Genomic DNA, 17,655 nt, shown 5'->3' on the forward strand with positions numbered 1-17,655 from the left:
TGTGTCCCAGCTGCAGAGACGTGTACCCCTCAGGCAGAGATGCAGTTTTACTGGCAGACACAGTCCTTGCACCAGCTGCATGCCTCCAGCTGGGAAGGGGGGGCACTGGGGTGTAGGGCTGCTCTGCAGCAGGAGAGGAGCAGCCCTGCTCCTCAGCACTGCCCAGGCTTTGTTTCAGTTTGTGCTCCTTCTCAGCAAGGTCTCTTCAGTTGTTTTTTTTTTTTTTCTCTGCTCAGGCATCCTGCTCCACCCAAACAGCCTGCAAGGCTCACAGGGTACAAAGCCAGGCACTCCGAAGCAGCCGGCTCTGGATGTCTCTCCCATTCTCCATGTATGTAAGTATCATGTTGGCTGCATGGGGAGCAAGGCTTCTGTTAGTGTGCTGCCTTTCTGTTTCATCGGGTGCTGCAGTGATTTAATCTGATGTAGCTGTACAGAAAACCTCCATCTGGCCAGGCCAGCTCAGAGATTTTATAAATGCTTACACAGCAGCAGCAGCAGCAACACAGCTGTCAGCACCTATTCAGGCACAAGGCAGAGCTTTAACATGTGTTTATTAGTATGCACTCACTAACATGTCCTAAGCTCTCCTGTTACCAGTTGCAGACATTGCATGTGGGTAAGATGACAGTCCTGAATGGCCTCATGTGCTCATGAGCCACAACTCGCTGCAGGTCAGTGCAATGCAGCCTTTGTTAGCTTCACCTCACTCACTGTGAGCCTCATCTGTGTGGGGTGCACAAGTACCTGTCAGGGAAGTCCCATGGGAATACAGCACAATGTCAGGAACTGGTCTGTAGCAATAATGGGAGATAGCAGTAGGTCTGCTGGTGCCGGGGCAGCTGCGCGCACTGCTCAGTGGTGGATGAGCATACAAACGGGTGCTGGTATGCAGCAGCAGGGAGGCAGTTCAGAGGGGACATGCAGGAGGAAGCCAGCTGACCCCGCTCTCCACACTGCAGAAGCCCTTTAGATGAAAGGAGAGGAGATCAGCCCCCAGAGCAGACATCTGACCGGCACTGACATCTGTGGTACACCCAGATTGCTTGGACTGGCTCCCAAAACCATGTGGGCTGTGACTTGGTCGAGTGCTGTGCTTACATTAAAATGTCCTCTGGCTTTGCTGATGCTCATGCAAAAGCGCATGCGAAAAAACAAAATTGAGAACAGAATGAGGGGTTGAGGACTCCTCAGGTCAGACCCCGGTACCTCTCGTTTGGGTCATTCCAGCCATAACACAGAGGTCTTGATGATGGTCTGTGTCCCAAGGCCATGGGAGCCTGATTAGCTACCATTTGTAAATGGCTGAAGAAGTCTTACCGTGAATCTAAGACCAGAGAGCAGAGAAAAAGGGAGGCTGGCTTATGGGCATGTATTATGCTGCCCTGATTTTCTTTTGGTGTTATCGATCGAGCATCTTGCTAAGATACAGCCTTGCCTGCTGTAGTGGTTTAATTCATTTTTAAGCATCATTATTTTTCATGTTGTGGTCTCCCCTTGCTTGGGGTGCTTCTCATCGCCCATCCCCAAAAACATCCATTCCTGTCTGTGTTTCCAGGCACGTGCTGCTCCCACATGTGTGCGTGTGCACACCAGGGAGATGGAGAGGCAGCTTCAGCTACACTAAGCAATTAAACTCCGGTAGCTCAGGGATGAGCAGGAGGCCGTGATTTTCTTTTCCTTTGCAGTAATTGCCTCTGCAATCAGCTTTGATCACCCGAGAGCAGAGGAGATGAGTGCTGCAAGTTGACATCAGTGGTTTTAATATATCCATTTACATATACAGGAGCAGTGCAGCATACAGCTTTCCATAGTGCCTCTGACCTGAAACCATCGCCGCTCCATAGACACCTCATTTAATTTAATACTTCACCGCCACTGCGGAAGCCACAGGACGGGGATGGGAGGGGGGATAATCAAGCCCTCACTCTCTTGCTCTCTGTGAATGTCTGTAGAAATGACATGAAAGTAATTGCTTTTGAAAAGCAAAGCAGAAATGGCACAACTGATTCCACTTAAATGAGAGGAGAAGGAGTGGGGGCGGGAGACGCTCACCCTCACCATGCCACCTCCTGCCTGCTGCAAGCAGAGCACTCCGTGGGTCTGTGTGGGGCCAAAGGAAGGGTGGGCTTGGCTCCCAGTGGTGTGGGTGAGGGAGGTGAGCTCCAACGGGCAGCACTGCTTTGAGCAGGATGCAGCCCTTCAGCTGCCTCAGACCCACAGAGAGATGCTGCTTCATGTGGCTGTGTGACAGCTGTTGTTGCAGGCATTTCTGCTCCTTGAAGACTGGTAGAGAGCCGCATGACACTGAGCATCCAGGAATTATTCTGCCTCCAGAACACACTCACCTGCCTTGCAGCTGGCAGGGGCTGTTTTTCCTGCGTGCTATACTGTCCATTAAAATGTCCTCTGGCTTTGCTGGTGCTCATGCAGAAGCGCATGCAAAAACAAAAGTGAGAATAGAATGAGGAGTCAAGGACTCCTCGAGTCAGGCCCCAGTACCTGCCAGCTCCTCTCCATCTCCAGCCCATCTCAGATTAGCTGTGTGGGTACAGCTTCAGGCCTGTGGGCAGCTGTGGAAGGCATCCCGTGTTCTACACAAAGGTGTCCTTTACCACTGCAGAGTACAGGCACACAATCACATGCACACACACTTAGATCCACTCAGAATTTAAATGCTTCCTTTGTTTTGTCGGTGCAGATCATGCTGGACAGCTGTAACCTTTCTCACTGTGGGGCTGAATGGTTTACGTGCATACAAAGTGTGGCTTGGAGGAATGCAGGCCACTGCCCTGATAACAGTCTTCAATATGACTTTAATGTAGACATTAAAATCATTTAATGTTAATTACATGCAAATTGATTATTAATGTGTTTAGTGAATGTTGACAGGTAGGTGATGGTCTTCAGTAAATATCTTTTACATGATCAGTTAATATTTAATTAACAGCAAAATTCTCTCTACATTTAGTAAGACAGTGAACAATAATTGGGGCCCTCAGTGGCTGCGTGTGCTCTGGGATACCCACAATGCTGGCAGAGCCCCTCATGCCTGGCAGCAGTGTGGGTGCGGGCAGCAGGGCCAGCAGAAGGCATTTAGGGCTGAGACTGTGACTCAGTGCAAGCACAATGGGCCCACAGAGCTCAAGGTGCTCCTCCTGCCCACACTGCTTGCAGACCAGGCTTGGCAAGTAGTCTGTGGTGTTGTGCCCCTCAGAATGTCTCATCTTTGTGATCCCGTAGATGCAGAGTGTCCTTTTCCCCAGAACGCTCGGCTGCTTCCTGCCACCCATGAGAAGTGAAAGCAGCGCTGTTCTCACCTGCAGCACGATGGAGCCCTTTGTCATGGCCAGGCATGGCACAGCCTCCGCCAGCATCACCGAGCAAACCAGTTCTCAGGCCATGTGGGCATTGTTTTCTCTTGTCTCCCTATTGTGAGCAGGGCAGGAACCATGCCGTGCCCTTGCTGTGCTCCGTGTACCACCAAGTGCAGAGAGGAGCAGTGCCTCAGAGGTTCCTGTCAGTGCTGGAGGAGCTGCTCCGCTGCAGGGCCACAGCAGCACCGCCAGCTCTTGAGGATCAATATCTGCATCTTGTCATGCTAATTGCATTTTGCTTGACACTCCCGATTCTTTCCCTCATGGTGTGAACTCTCTGCAGCTAGAATGCCGAGAAGCGGGAATGCCAAGAAATGAGAACACCAAGCCCTCCAAGCCCACTGCTGTTACAGCAGGACAGGAGGGCAGGGCCAGCCATGGGCACTGTGCTCCCTTCCCCTTCGCTCACAGAGGAAGTGCCTGGAGGGGCCTTCATCCCAGGGCAGAGGAGCCTGGAGTCGAAGCACAGGGCTGGATCAGGCACCGGTTATTCAGCCATCAGTTATAACTATGGGTGTGCTCAGTTGCTCTCAGCCTTCCTGGCCCCCCCTTGCCCCATGTCCAAGGAGCAGGTACCCCATGTAGCTGTCTCCCAGCCTTCCTGGGGCATATCCAGGTATGCACCCAATCACACCCACCATATTGGCTTCCTGTCCCCAGAACATCAGGTTTTTGCAGCTGGTGTGCGGGGGTGTCTCCTCCCGACAATCCCCACCCCCAGCAGCATCAGGCCTGTGCTGTTCAGGGTTTTGTTAAGCCGTTTAGTATTAATTGATTTTTTTTTCCATTTTTTCTTTCTTTCCCTGGGCGGGTCAATAGCTGGATGCTCAAGAGCAGAGGATCTATCAACTGCAGACCAAGCAGAGGCAGAGGCAGGCAGAACCGGAGCAGTAATGCAGCCAGATCCAGCAGCTCATCCAGGAGCTGGAGGCCACCGCCAGCTGCAGGAGGAAGCTCGGACACAGGTAGGAGAAGATGCCAGCGTGGTCTGTCTTGGCAGGCCAGGATTTGAACTTTATTTAATGCATTCACGGCAGCGGTCATAATCTGCTGCTCCTGCCTAAATGACAGCATAAGGAAGGGCTAAGGATGCAAAAGTGAAGTCTGTCAATACACAGTGAGGAGGGAAAGTCCAGGGAACTGGGGAGATGGCTGCAGTTCTGCTGACTGTAAATAGGTGCTTGGACTGCACTTGACTGAGGATGTGACTGCTGTAATGCACAGATGTGCTGTGTGCTGATCCTGCTGCTTTTCTCCTGAGAGAGAAGGGGAATGGGCAGCTGGCAGAGAACACGAGGGAGACCACACCTCACAGGACATGCTGCCCCAGCTGTGTAACAGTGACGTGTGTGAGCCCGGACAGAGGATGGTGTGTCTGAAATCCTGAGTTTGCTCCAGGACGAGCAGACATTTGCCATGGGAGTTGCTCTAAGGACCTGACAGGAGGCCTGCAGGGCAGTTTTTGTGCCTGTCATCTCTGTGTGATAGTCTTTCAGACAGTACCAACCACTTACTGTGCTTGTTATGTTTTGGTTTTTTTTTTGTTTTTTTTTTTTGGTCCCCTGCCCTCATACAGCTCCTCTCTTCCAGCCCCTGTATTTCAGAGCTGCCAGGAGTGACACTGCTCAGACTGCACAATTCCTTCTGCGTGTGAATCTGGCTTGGGAGAGCACGCTGCTCACATGTCGGTTCAGCCTTGTGTTTGTCTGCCTGATGTCCACTCAGGCACCTTTAGTCATTAAAGGATTTTGACTACAGGCCGTGATCAGATCCAGATGGCAAACAGATTCTGGGATATGAAGAGAGCAGATCCTGAAAATCTGTGCAGGATTACTTGCTTAATCTGCATCATTCCTTCACGACACCTGCTTCTAATCTCTTTCAGCACCCCTTAAACCAGAAGAATTATGTCTATTTTAAAAACTTGATAGTGCAATATTCTCAGTGCACTGGAAGACAAAATCAGCCACGTGCTGCTGGTGCTGGAGTATCAGATCTCAGCGTGCTGGACAGCAGAATTTTGCTCAGCACAGCTGGCTTGTCCAGAAGGAGAGCAGCATTTTAGAATCCGAGTGGTACTTTTCTCCTTATTACTCAAAGTGGAAATGGTTTATTTCACTTAATTCGGTGATAGTGAGGTACGTTCACTTCATTTGAAGGAACATAACTAGATATCGTTCCTTTTACTGCCATGTCATCCTTTGTTCTCACTGTGTGTGTGTGTGTGAAGAGACAGCACAGCATGTGGGCAGAACTGCATGTTGCAAGCCTGTTTTCAGACTGTCTGCTGGAGAAGACTGCTGCTGGCAGTTTGCATGCTTTGTCTGCTTGTGAGCATGAATGGAGGAGGATGAATGAATCTGTGAGTGTGTCACTGTGTGCCCACATTTTGTTCTCTGTATGTATACGGGTATCCATGCACTGATTTGTGCAGTGAGAGCATGGCAGGGAGGAATCATGCTTCTGTTTCTTCTTACAGTTACTCTGTCCCCCTCCCATCCTGTCCTTTCCATGTGTTGATATTGAGTTCAGGTGAGTCTAACTGCTTTCTTTTGGTGTGAAAGTGATGGATATAAAAACACAGCTCTTACCTTTCTCCTACCAGATTCCCAATCAAAGCACATCCTGCTCTGTTACATAAAAGTCTTACACTCTTTTTAGTCAGAACCGTGCTATACAGTGCTCTGTGTCTGACAGCAGCTTATGCCTATGCCTTGGAAAGAGGAAGAAAAGAAGACGCTGTACTGTTGCCCCAAGATGCTTTCCCATCTCTGTGGTTACGGAGATTCCTGAGTCCAAGCTGGACTCTTTGTGTTTAACAGCCCTTGAGGAATTTATATTGACAAACTATTTTTGTAACCCAGACATTATCCAGCTTCTGCAACAACTCACAGCAGCCAGTTCCACTGTTTAACCATACGCAGGATGCAGAGTCACTTCTTTTTGTTTATTCTGAACAGTCACCTGACATTTCCTGTTGTTTTATTGAAAGAGACTGTGACCAATCATTCTTTATTCACCTTCTATGTGACACTTGCAATTTTGTGTTTTCTTTCCATTGTCCTCCTCCCACACAGAAGGGCCTCAGCCTTTTTTGTCTTTTTTTTTTAATTATTTTTTTTTTACTAGGGAAACAATCCCATGATCTCTTCTCCCACCTCCTCCAGTAGTGCCAATTTTTTCCCTTTTTCTCCATTTTCCTCACAACTTGTACCAAGAGCTACTGACCCTCTCCAGGAGCACTTTTCTACCTCCACAGTCATGATTGTCCAAGATAGCTCTGGCTCACCAGCATGTTTCTGCTCATGTATGAATCCATTTCCTATCCTCACTAATTATATTTCTTAGAACTCACTCCTCGGGATGTGCCTGGCCTTCTCTTCTGCATGTGCCAGTGAGGTTTTGAGCCAGACACAGCTGCTGATAGATCTGTTGATGTGGGGGACTTTGTGCACCCAGGACTGGTAGTCCCAGGATGCCTGTAGCAGGGCAAACGTACCAGGAGTCTGCAGCCTGGAGTGTCAGGTATAATTTAGCACTACGAATGTGAGTTATAGTCCTGCTCCTTAAGAAAGGCTGGCAGCGCAGCTCTGCCTGTTGGCTGAGACCCCCACTTGGTCATGAGCTCTCCTGGTGAATGAATCAGGATTTGGCATGTCATTGCTTAAAACAGCCCCCATGCTTATGTCTTTTTGAAATGGAATTGAGAAGGCTGTTAACCTCAGTCAGCCAGCTGTCCTCACCATGACCTGGATAAATCATCATATCAGAGCTCCACAGAACATTGTTCTCACTGCTCTGGAAAATGGAGCTGCAGGGAAAGGATTGTGCTTTCAGCTTACAGGTGCATGGAAGGCTTCCCTGCACCAGGGCTGTGCAGCAAAAGACTGGTGTATGGCCATGTGTAGCAGAAATGCTAAGTCAAGGCTTGAAGCAGTAACAGAGCACTTGGTGGGAAGGCAGGTCCCGCCCAGGGGAGCTCAGGTGCATGCAATGTACCCAAGTGACCAGAAGGGCTGGAGCCAGGACCCACCCCTTCCCAGACCTCATTTAAGTGTTGGCACTGGAGATGAGGGTACCTTCCCAAAGATTCCTGCTCACCTGAGGCCTTCTGAGGGTAAGCAGCTTTTTCTTCTTTTGTTTCTGCATCTATGGCTGCTGTATTTGGGCTTGTCCTCATTTGCTGCAGCCTAGGACTTTGCTACCCTGCTGTTATTGCTGTGCTTTCCATCATGTTATAGCATTACTCCATGCTGAGAGCCCTGGTAGTTCTCCAGGCTGGCATCAGGTCTTAGAGAGGTCTATTCTCTCCCCTGGGAGCCACCAAAGGAGTTATGCATTGCATTGTAGCTTGTAGAGAGGCAATGTGCTGTACTTGGGAGAGGGTGAGTTTCTACAGAGCCCCCAGGGAGCCACTGAGATATCTTATAGCCTGCCCCAGCTTGTGGCCGTATGGGGGCTGGTGAAGCACCAGGCTGGGCTGTCCCTAGAGCAGTCTCTACCCCTGAGCATAAACTGTCCAAGAAGGATATAGTGTTGTTCTATCTCCAGGCTGAGCTACAAAATACTGACCTGCTGGTAAGACTCATAGAAGAGCATCCAAACCCATGGCAGGCAGGGAAATCTCAGCAGCTCAAAGTCTGCCCTGTTTTTCATGTATGGAGCATCACATGCTGCTCTGAGAACACCCTGCTTTTATGTGTCAGACTGACTGCTTAAAATGTGGTCCAAGTTTCTCCCTGCCAAAGCGATTCTATGTACCTGTGAAGGGCTGAGGAGATCTGCTGCAGTGTTTGTCTAGGCCAATGTGTCTTTATCAGAGCCAACATCAGCAGCTGTAGAGAAAGGTGCAGGAAATTTACAGCAGATGGCTTAGAGCAGCTCACTCCAAAGGCCGATTTAGAGATTGGCTCATGCTCAGGACAAGGCACTTCTCTGCAAAGAGCTGTTTTGACTCTGGGAGCTGTTATCTGTACAAAGGCCTCATTACTTTATCTCAGAGGGCACTCATAGCTGCTGTCTCATTGTGTGGCAGTGAGTTCCACCAGGCAGGTTTTCTTTTGTTGTTTCTAATCTGGTTTTTTTTGGTTTTTTTTTTTTTTTTCCCCTCCAGTGTGACTGAGGGCAATCCCGATGCCAGCTGCATGTAGGAAACTCCTGGAAAGAAGAACAAAGCCATCGAGCCATCTGCTCTCCATGTCCACGAAGGCATGCACAAGAACTAATGGGTGTATCCTACATCAAGAAAGATTCAAGTTAGGAACAGCTTCTAATGGAGAGGAGAATAAAGCAGGTGAACATGCTGCCAGGGGCCTGAGGATTCAGCATCAGGAGATCTTCAAGGACAGATAAACAGAAGGCGAGGCACCCATAGGTTCCCCTGTCACAGAACTGGAAGATGGGCCATCAACCTCTTGAGATTCCTGCCAGCCTTGCTCATTTCCTGTACCCAGCTTTGTTCATACCCTGAAATTCATTTGTCTTCTTCAAAGCCCCATCACAGAGTCTTCTTTAGCATTCACGTACTACCAACATATCTCTTGCCAGGGTGACTCCTCTCTAGAAAAGTGACTGTGCTTGAGCCTTGGATGGGTGCTTGCTTCCTACTGTGGTTCACCTAACATCCACGAGACTCAGTGCCTGCTTTGTGTTGTAAGTGGTGTCCCATCTTGAGATGTGTTGCCCGTGTTCCTGTGCTGGATAGTAGTGTTGATCTGTGGAAATATTCCCTCTTTCTTGGAACCTCATTCCAATGCTTCTGCAGGCTTGTTCACAGAAGACTGCCTTCTGTCTCTCAATGCTGTTTTCCCAGGTAAATTCAGCTTTGCTTGTCTTCCTCACTAGTGGTGTTTCTTCAGCTCTCTTCACAGGGAACAAGGTTCTCTTTGTACTGATGCTGTGGGCTGAAGGACTCAGTGCACAGTCTGTCCCCTCCTGGCTCTCTGGAAGGACAAGCAGTTGCCTGATCCCTCATCCAGGAGCCTGAGCACTCACCTACCGACATATTCTGGGATGATGACTTGGTGCTCCTTCCTGTGTTCCAAAACAGGCCACTGCCTGGGATGGTACTGGGTAGAGATATGTTTCATAGGATGAGCAGGGGCCTCAGTGCAGTGGGTTTGAGACCTGGTACCAGGGCCTTAACTGGGCAAGGATGAGGCAATTGTACTTCTCAACAGAACTGCACAGCTGACAGTCTCTGAGCTGCTCTTTAGCAGTACATCTAGTGATCTGCGGTACTTTAGCTGGAGCTGGTGGGTGCCTTGTTCCTTGAGATGCCCTCAGGAAATTGCATGTGGAAAGAAAGCTGGATTCTCCCCTTTTACTACCTATTTATCTGGCCATAGGTTACCCAGTAGTCAGAACACATGCCTTAACATATGCTGAAGAGAGCAAGCAGAGCCTGAAGGATGTTGATGGATGACAAAGGCTCTGATACATACATTTGTATGACATGTGCTGCTGTGCCTCAGGCTTTGGCCTGAGCATTGCAGTTCCACCCTTGGTAGTAAACATACGCGTAGCTGAGGCAGAGATGGGAATGTAGATTTTGCTATCAGGACCTTTGGATTTAATTTCCATTCTTTGCTGTGTGTAGTTTACTTTATGTGCTGCTTTGCAAATGAGCTGCACAATAGCTATCAAAGACCACCTAAAAACAAGGTCAGTTTGATGCCACTTAGTTCTGCTGTGCAGTGGGGGGTCCGGGAGATGTGAAGTTGTGGGTCAGACCCATGGAAAGGTCTCACCTCTGCGCCCTGATGGCTGCAGGAGTCTACTGCCCTTTGCCTGCTTAGTGTTTGTGTGTAGTCATGGTGCTGGAGAAGTAGAATTGCTAGCTATCAGCAGTTGACCTACCTGGTCTCAGTAACCAAAAGCGGTGCAGTTTTCTTAATAAGATGTTGCTCACTCACAGAACCTTACACATACCTGTGGGGCAGCAGCCACTTGGATCGTAGGTCCTCAGTGGGAGGGTGGAATCAGCACATGTGTATCATATACCAGGACACAGAGCAGCTCCCACAGACACCCCAGCACTGCCAGTAGCTTTTATGGGGCTAGAAACAGCCACAACAGCCAGTGGGAACTGCAAGTGACATGTGAAGATGAAATGTGTAATGATGTGTGCTGACACTGAGGCAGAACCCCACCAGGCACCTGGGCCTGAGAGTCAGCTCCACAACAAATGTTAAAGGGAATAAAAGAAATGATGGAGCATCAACTAAAATGGTCTGCAAGGCTGATTTCTCTCCATCTAGTTTCTGAAGGAGCAGTCTTTGGGGCTGTGGTGAAATGGGTAGCCTCCAGGCTGTGAGGTTAATGCAGAGCCACGGCTGTTTGTATAGCTGCAGTCTTTAAGAGAGACTTGGGAAAACTAGCTTGGATTCCAATGAATATTTACAATTATACTGATCCAAAGCTGAATCCAATCACAGCACTGCAGTGTGCAGTTTTTGTGCATCAAAAGAAAATGAGAGGAAAGCAGGAAAGATGGAGCTGCGGAGCTGCCTTTGGAGAGACTTCCCTGCTTGTGGCAGAGCTAAAATGCTTTATTTCTGATAGAAGCAATTTATTCTTTGGGCATTTTGCTTGATATTAGAAAGTTCCTGGCTGTTTTTTGAAGTGAGAGTTTTCAGTAGATGGTCTTGAAATCAGAGTAAAAGAAAGAAATATTGAGTGTTGTAGTTTATAATCCTGATATTGCACTAACAAACTGGAACTAAGGGAGCATTTCCAAGCTAGAGTGGAGACACTCCCCACTTTCCACTTGCTGAGTCTGAGGTTACCATGTTCAGGAGGCCTGGGCAGAGCTGCCCTTGTTAAAATCATGCTTTTAATGTGACATTTGACTGATGACCAGGCTGTGCCATTAGACAGGCTGATCCAACAGAGGAAGGAATGCAAAATGCTGTATGAACGTTCAGTGAAGGTTGGTATTGGCCTTTTTTTTTTTAGCAGAAGATAAAAAAAGAAAAATGTGTCGGGAATTGCTGCACATGAAGAAGATGGAAGACCTACGAGTGCAAGACTATTGCAGAGAACGCTGTGCAGCAGAGTAGGAAGAGCGTGGTGAAGCGGAGGTACTGCTTGAGTTGACAAAAGAAACAGCACCAAAAGCTCATCTGACTGTACTGCCAGCTGATCAGCTCTTCTGCATGGTGCCAGGGCAAGTCAGCTTGGGCTCTCAGACTTGTATGCCTTCTGTTGGCAGCTGGGTGAGCTGTACTAATGGAAGGGGGACTCTTCTGGTTGCTTTAACACCTATGGTGTGCCCATCCATTCCTGCACTGGGAGGTTTTCCAGAACTCTGACACAAAGGAGCAGCTGTGGAAGAAGGCAGGTAGGAGGTGAGACAAAAGCACAAGTCAGACTGGGGACAGAAGTTATAGTTTTTATTCAGACATTGCACGGCGTGCGCAGGACATCGAGCACATTGCTAAAATATGGCTGCAGCACCAAATGCTGCCTGCTGCCCTAACATATGGGGGCTGTGAATAACCCATGGCTTGTTGTGGTCCTGGAGTACCAAAGCACCGCTGCTTTTCTTTAATTACAAATGTTTAAGCTATATCTTTCCATTCCATCATGCAGATGTCCTGAAGCACCACGGCAGCATCGGAGCAGGTGTTTTGTGAGAAGGCATGTTATGATTGAAGCTACAAGAACGTGCGCTTATATTTACACAGGGTTTATTTACAAGCACACCTGACCTGGGACAGTGACAGCTGAAGAGCAAGCCTGCTCCATCCCCACAGTCCCAGCAGGCAGCATGTCTCCACACCTGAGCAGAAGACAGCATGGTGCAGTGTTCAGACTGTGCTAATCCTGTCGTGTGTTTTGAAGATGATGTGTTTCCTATTGCCCTTCACCTCGTGGCTGCACAGATCCCATCTGCTGGATGGCAATCTTAGAGGATGCTGATGGGAAATCCCAGGAAGCTGCTCTCTGATCTAAGTCACGCTGCTGGTAGAGGGAAGTCTGACACATGCAGGCATGGCACAGGGTGTTCCCTGCCGCCTGGCACACACTGCAGTCGATAGCCCTCAGCAGGAACTTGCATTCAATATCATACTGTCTAAGAGGCTTAAAATTGACTGCAAAGCTTCAGTATGACTACAGAAAAAATCTTGTTTTCAGTTTTTCCTCTGGTAGATCGCTCCAGAATGAGACAGAGCAATTTGGTAATATATTCATAGAATATGGATAGTGCATCTGCACTGGAGTATTTGGAATTGCATTATGTAATATGAAAAGCAGTCATTCATCTGAACTTGTACTGTGGTACCACCTAAAATACTTGGTGATGTGCAGCTCAGAGGCCTCAGAAGCAAAAATAGGGTCTTCTATTTAACTGGTGTAGGTGAATTTTTTTCCCTCCCTTAATGAGATTATATTTAACTTCTTTTTGAGGTTAAATGACCCACTGTATTTTCTGCTAAGCAGTTTGACACAGCATAGGACATATTTACCAAAAAAAAATCTGCTTTTTATTTTGTAGCCACTCTGTGCTAATTTATGGGGCACTGACAGTTCTTATATCAAAGGGACAATGATAAATCACACCACAAACACTGTACACCAAACTTGATTTTATAATCCTGTCACTCTTCCCTTCAGCCATCACTTCTCTGCACTAAGGAGACTTTCAGCTTTTCCTCATATGGAAGATATTCTTTGTATTTTATTTGCCTTGTTGCTCTTCTCTGAAACCCTTCCAACTCTATTTTTCTTGAGAGAAGCCAACCACAGTTCCATATGGTCATCATGACACAGTCTCCGCTATGGCTCTGTTCAGTGGCATATCTCTGATCTGTTCTCTGTTATTTTCCTAATAATCCTTAACAGTCGTTTTGCCTTTTGGACTGTGCCTGGACACTGAGCAAATATTTCCATACAACTGCCCCTGTCAGTCGCTATCTGGTTTTATCTCATGTAGCCCCAAGCATTCAGTCTTGAAGAGGGAACAGTTACAGCACCTGGAGCTGCAAGCAAAACCTTGCAAGAAAGAAAGTGCAAATGTCCCAGAACTTCTGCAGGGTTAAGACCACCTGGATGTGTCTCATGTCTTCAAAATCAAGGACATCTAAACATCTGAAAAACAAGACATTATGAATTAAGATCAGCTTCATGATGCTGCAGCCCTGTCCCCTGCCAGACACGTCAGCCCTCTAGTACCCACCCTACCCTGGAGGCCACACAGCACTGCAGCCTTCTCTTTGCTGAAGCAAAGCTCGGGTGCAGGTCAGGCAGGAGAGCTGGGAGCTGCCCACATCAGCCCTGCATTTGGGCAGTGAGCTTCATAAAACAGCTCCACCTGCACCTGCTGTGGTCACCCTTTCACCCTTACTGCAGGGATACTGCAGGGTACTGCTTACCTTGAGCAGGCTGTAGGTAGACAGGGATCAACAGAAGGACACCCTCGCCTACACTGCCACCCCTTAAATGAGGTCTGTGCAGGTCAGATCCTGGCTCCAGCCCTTCCATCACTCAGGTACATCACATGCACCTGAGCTCCCCCAGGCCGGCCCTGCCATCCCACCAGGTGCACAATCACAGGCCATAACTCAGCGTTTCAGCTACAGGGTCAGAGTGAAGCTTAACCATAAAGAAAGAAAGGGCCCGAGGTCCCTCTCTGGCTCTTTTTACAGTGCTGTACCTTCCTCCCCCCTTTTACATTTGAGATTCTCCCTCTGGTTCCCACCACAGGAGTCTTTTCCACTTATGCAGCTCCCCCTCTAGTTTCTGACTCCCCTCAGCCACCTTTTCCTTTTATCTTTTGCTTCGTTGCTGCTGATGCAGGAGGAAATCCCCAAAACTGACCCTGGAGTGGCTGTGCAGGAGCATCATCCCTCTCCCCCTGGGCTACAGCTGCAGGAAGAGCCCAAGCACCACGTTCTGTGACCAGACCTCAGCAGTGCTGCTTTTTCTTTGCTCCTTTCTCTTCCTGCAGCATTTCTGCTTATTTCCAGCACACGGTTCTTACAGAAGCACGTGGCAGCTCCTGTGCAGCCGTGTATGTCCTCTGCCTGCAGGCAGATGGAAGCACGATGCAGTAACGGTGGAGCTGGTTGCTGTGCTGCCATACGGCTCTGAGGGACACGGGCGCTGCCAGGGAGCTCCGGGCTGTGCTGCTGGGCGCCTCCAGCTGAGCAGGGCTGGGCCCGACCCCCAGCTCCTCCCGTACCGCTCCGTGCCCCTGCCCGCCCCCACACCGCTGCTGACTGCCCGCAGGAGCTGCCCATGCAGCACAGCAGCCTCCCACCCGTTTCCACCACCGATGCAGTTTCCTCCCGCTGTTTTCTGTCCCTGCTCTGGAGGGTCTCTCGCTCTCTCTCTCTCTCTCTCGCTCTCTCTTCCCCCAGAGCTGCAGTGTTGTGTTTTTTTTTTCCCCCTTAAGTGTTTTTCAAGTATCTGGCTGAGTCTGTGGGAAGGATAATGAGATCATTTCGCTGCAGAATGCAAAGCCATGCAAACCTTCCCTGTTCGTTATTTCTCCCCTGCAGACTCCGGCCACGCTGCTGCTAATTCCTATTTGTTGATGTTCCGCAGCAGCCAAACACACACAGTGCGCCCCGGCCGGAGCCCAGATGTGGCTGGAGCCGATTCCATCTTCCTGCGAACAGAGAATTGCGAATGGTGGCTGCAGTGACAGCGCAATAACCCTCACGGCTCATCGCAGTTCCACACTCCGCTCTGCTTTCCCTTCCACGAACCCAGCGGGCTCTGCGGGTGGAACGGGATCCAACCCCCCCCCGCCCCGATTTGCCCGTGTGTCCGCCCGGTGCTGGTACCGGGCCCCACGATGCGCCCCGAGCTGCCTCAGGACGGGTCCGCTCCGGAGCCCCGCACACGGCGGGGGAGCGCAAACGGGACCAGCTGACGGGACCAGCTGACGGGACCAGCTCCCGAGCCGCTGTACCGCAGCCCCGGCCCCGCCGCCCCCACCGGGCGGTTCCCGTGGGCAAGCGGCCAATGGAGGCGGCAACTCCGTGTGTGCCCAGCAGGGGGCGCTGCGGGGCGGGGGCGGCCGAGCGGCCCCGCAGAACAAAGGTTCCGCCGCAGCGCCGCGCCCCGGCGGGAGGAGCCGCCGCCAACGCGGGATCGAGGGATCGCGGGGCGAGGGCGACCCCTGCCGGGCACCAACGGACCGACACGGCCGGCAACGCGGCTCTGACCGCACCCCCCCCCCCCGGGGCTCCGGCTCCTTCCGCCGCCCTCCAGCCCTGCGGCTCCCGCTCCCGTCGGGCCGTCACCGCTCACCCCGCTCCGTCCTGGCCTCGGGCCTCCCACGCCTCCATCCTCCTCCTCCTCCTGACCTCCAGCCTCGTGCTGCGCAGCTCTGTGACCTGCCGCCCATGTTGGCCTCTACGTTTCAGTCTGGACCCACCCTTTAACACCAAGTGGAGACTGAAAAGGGGTGGGAAGGTGTCAAACAGATGGAAGGGCAAGCGAGGAGCCAAAACAAAACGGGAAGGAGGCTGAGAAAAAGTGGGAGTCCTTCCCTCCTTCCCTTCCTTTCCCCCATCCTTTCCTCCATCTTTCCTCTCTTCCTTTCCCCCTTCCTTTCCCCCTTCCCCTTCCTCTACTCCTTCCTCTTCCCTTTCCCCTTTCTGTTTTTCTCTCCACCCCTTCCAGGCCTTGTCTTTACCATCTGAGCTCACCCAGGACCATCTATTGCTGTCGTTGTGTTTGTTTTGAGGGAAGAATGCGGCCCTGTGGAGGTGAAGCCTAAGCTGTAAAAAATGCAGCTATTTTTCCTGCGGTTGGAGTTATTGTTAACACCATTAAGTTCTCATATGGGTATTTTTCCACTCATTCCGTAACTCGGAAATATTTGAGAGGAGGTTAATCAAACATTGGAATTAAGTGCATCTTCAGGCAGAGGCTCAGCATGGAAAAACTGAGCTGCCAAACAGTCTGTTGTGGAGAGGACGGAGCCAGCAGAGCTGGGACGGGCTGGGAAAGGAGCAGGGCACCAATGGCCAGAGGTGGGACGGCAGCTGCTGGGAAAGGTGCTTCCAGCAGAGTGATGTGCCCATGGTGCCAGTGAGTCAGTTACAACCAGACAGTGTTCTCAGGACTTTGCATTATGAGCATGGGCAATAAGTACTGAAACTGAGCTGAAATCACACGTAGCGATGGCCCAGAGGCAGCATTCTGTCCGTGCTGTGGCAGGTACAGCAAGGAAGGAGCTGCCAGGGAACGGAATTTAACCTCCGTGCAGGGGACTTGTAGGCTCTGTATGTACTGGGACGGAGATCCTTGCAAAGCACTGCCCGGAGCTGCTGGGTGCACAGGGAGATGGACCTCGGGGCACTGGGACAGCGGTGCGGGCCTGGCTGGACAAAGGGGACGAGACAACAAAGGGCAGAATGATTTAACACCGTACCCACAGATTGTTCCTGATTTTCAGAGAGCAGCAACAACGCGGGCACTGCTCTGAACAGCACCCTCTGAGGATGGACGTGAGGAACCACGTTCAGCCCACGATGTTTGACAGTGACACGGGACCCTGGGATCCAGGCCTTGGGGATGGCTGTACGCACGGAGGAGCCGCGTTGTTTCCAGCTGAGCGGTGCAGCAGCTCCAGAGCTGGCTCTATGTGCTGGCACGGAGCAGCAGCGGGTGCTGCTCTCGGGCTGTGGCTGCACACATTGGTGTGTGCACATTGAGCACCGCGCTGCCGCTCCAGGGACACTGCGCCGCGTTCCGTCCTCCTTCCCCACCTCTGCCTGCCTGCTATGGATGGAATCTGGGCTTTGTTTTACCGATTTCTATTTAGTATCCTAAAATATTCACTCCGAGTTCCGCATGACAGACGTCCCTAATCTAATCTCCACGTCTACTTTCTAATTTTCGCAGTCAGGATAAAACAAATCGGCCGCCGTTAATTGCCTGCGCTGCAGCCGGGAGCTTTGGGCCGTGATTTACGAGCTCGGAGCAGGCGCTCTGCAACGCATTTTTCTTAATTTATTTTTAATGAGTCTCTCAATTAATTTTCTTGGAAACATCTTAATGATGTTGGAGGCGGGTGTTAATGAGGTTTGCACCAGCGCCTCATTTTGCATATCTTAAAGTACTGAATGGCATCATGAACACAGGCCTGGTCCTAAAACAGAGAAAGGAACAGGACACGGAGGAGATGCCTTGCTCAGCTCCCACCTTGCTCAGGCACTGGGGCCATGTGGAGCTGCCAGCAGCATTCAGTGAGCACACCCAAATGGGGGACCCCGGCAGCAAGGGCAGGCAGAGGGGCAGAGGGGCAGAGGGGCAGAGG

At 50.6% G+C, this 17,655-nt stretch overlaps 1 long non-coding RNA gene across 13 annotated transcripts in view; it reads left to right on the forward strand.

Annotated features, from left to right (window-relative positions):
- The window catches only part of LOC107319466, an 81,694-nt gene extending 68,484 nt beyond the window's left edge, over positions 1 to 13,210 (forward strand). For 11 of the 13 annotated variants that reach the window (XR_004308627.1, XR_004308638.1, XR_004308639.1 and 8 more), the window contains 4 exons: positions 237 to 335; positions 4,197 to 4,342; positions 8,491 to 9,189; positions 11,334 to 13,210. This is a non-coding gene — a long non-coding RNA (uncharacterized LOC107319466). Of the gene's footprint in view, positions 1 to 236; positions 336 to 4,196; positions 4,343 to 4,967; positions 5,516 to 8,490; positions 9,190 to 11,333 lie in introns of all 13 variants that reach the window. The other 2 variants (XR_004308635.1, XR_004308634.1) reach the window with 2 other exon arrangements.
- Positions 13,211 to 17,655: the final 4,445 nt, after the last annotated feature.

Source organism: Coturnix japonica, chromosome 11 (assembly GCF_001577835.2).
Source record: "Coturnix japonica isolate 7356 chromosome 11, Coturnix japonica 2.1, whole genome shotgun sequence".
NCBI lineage: Eukaryota > Metazoa > Chordata > Aves > Galliformes > Phasianidae > Coturnix > Coturnix japonica.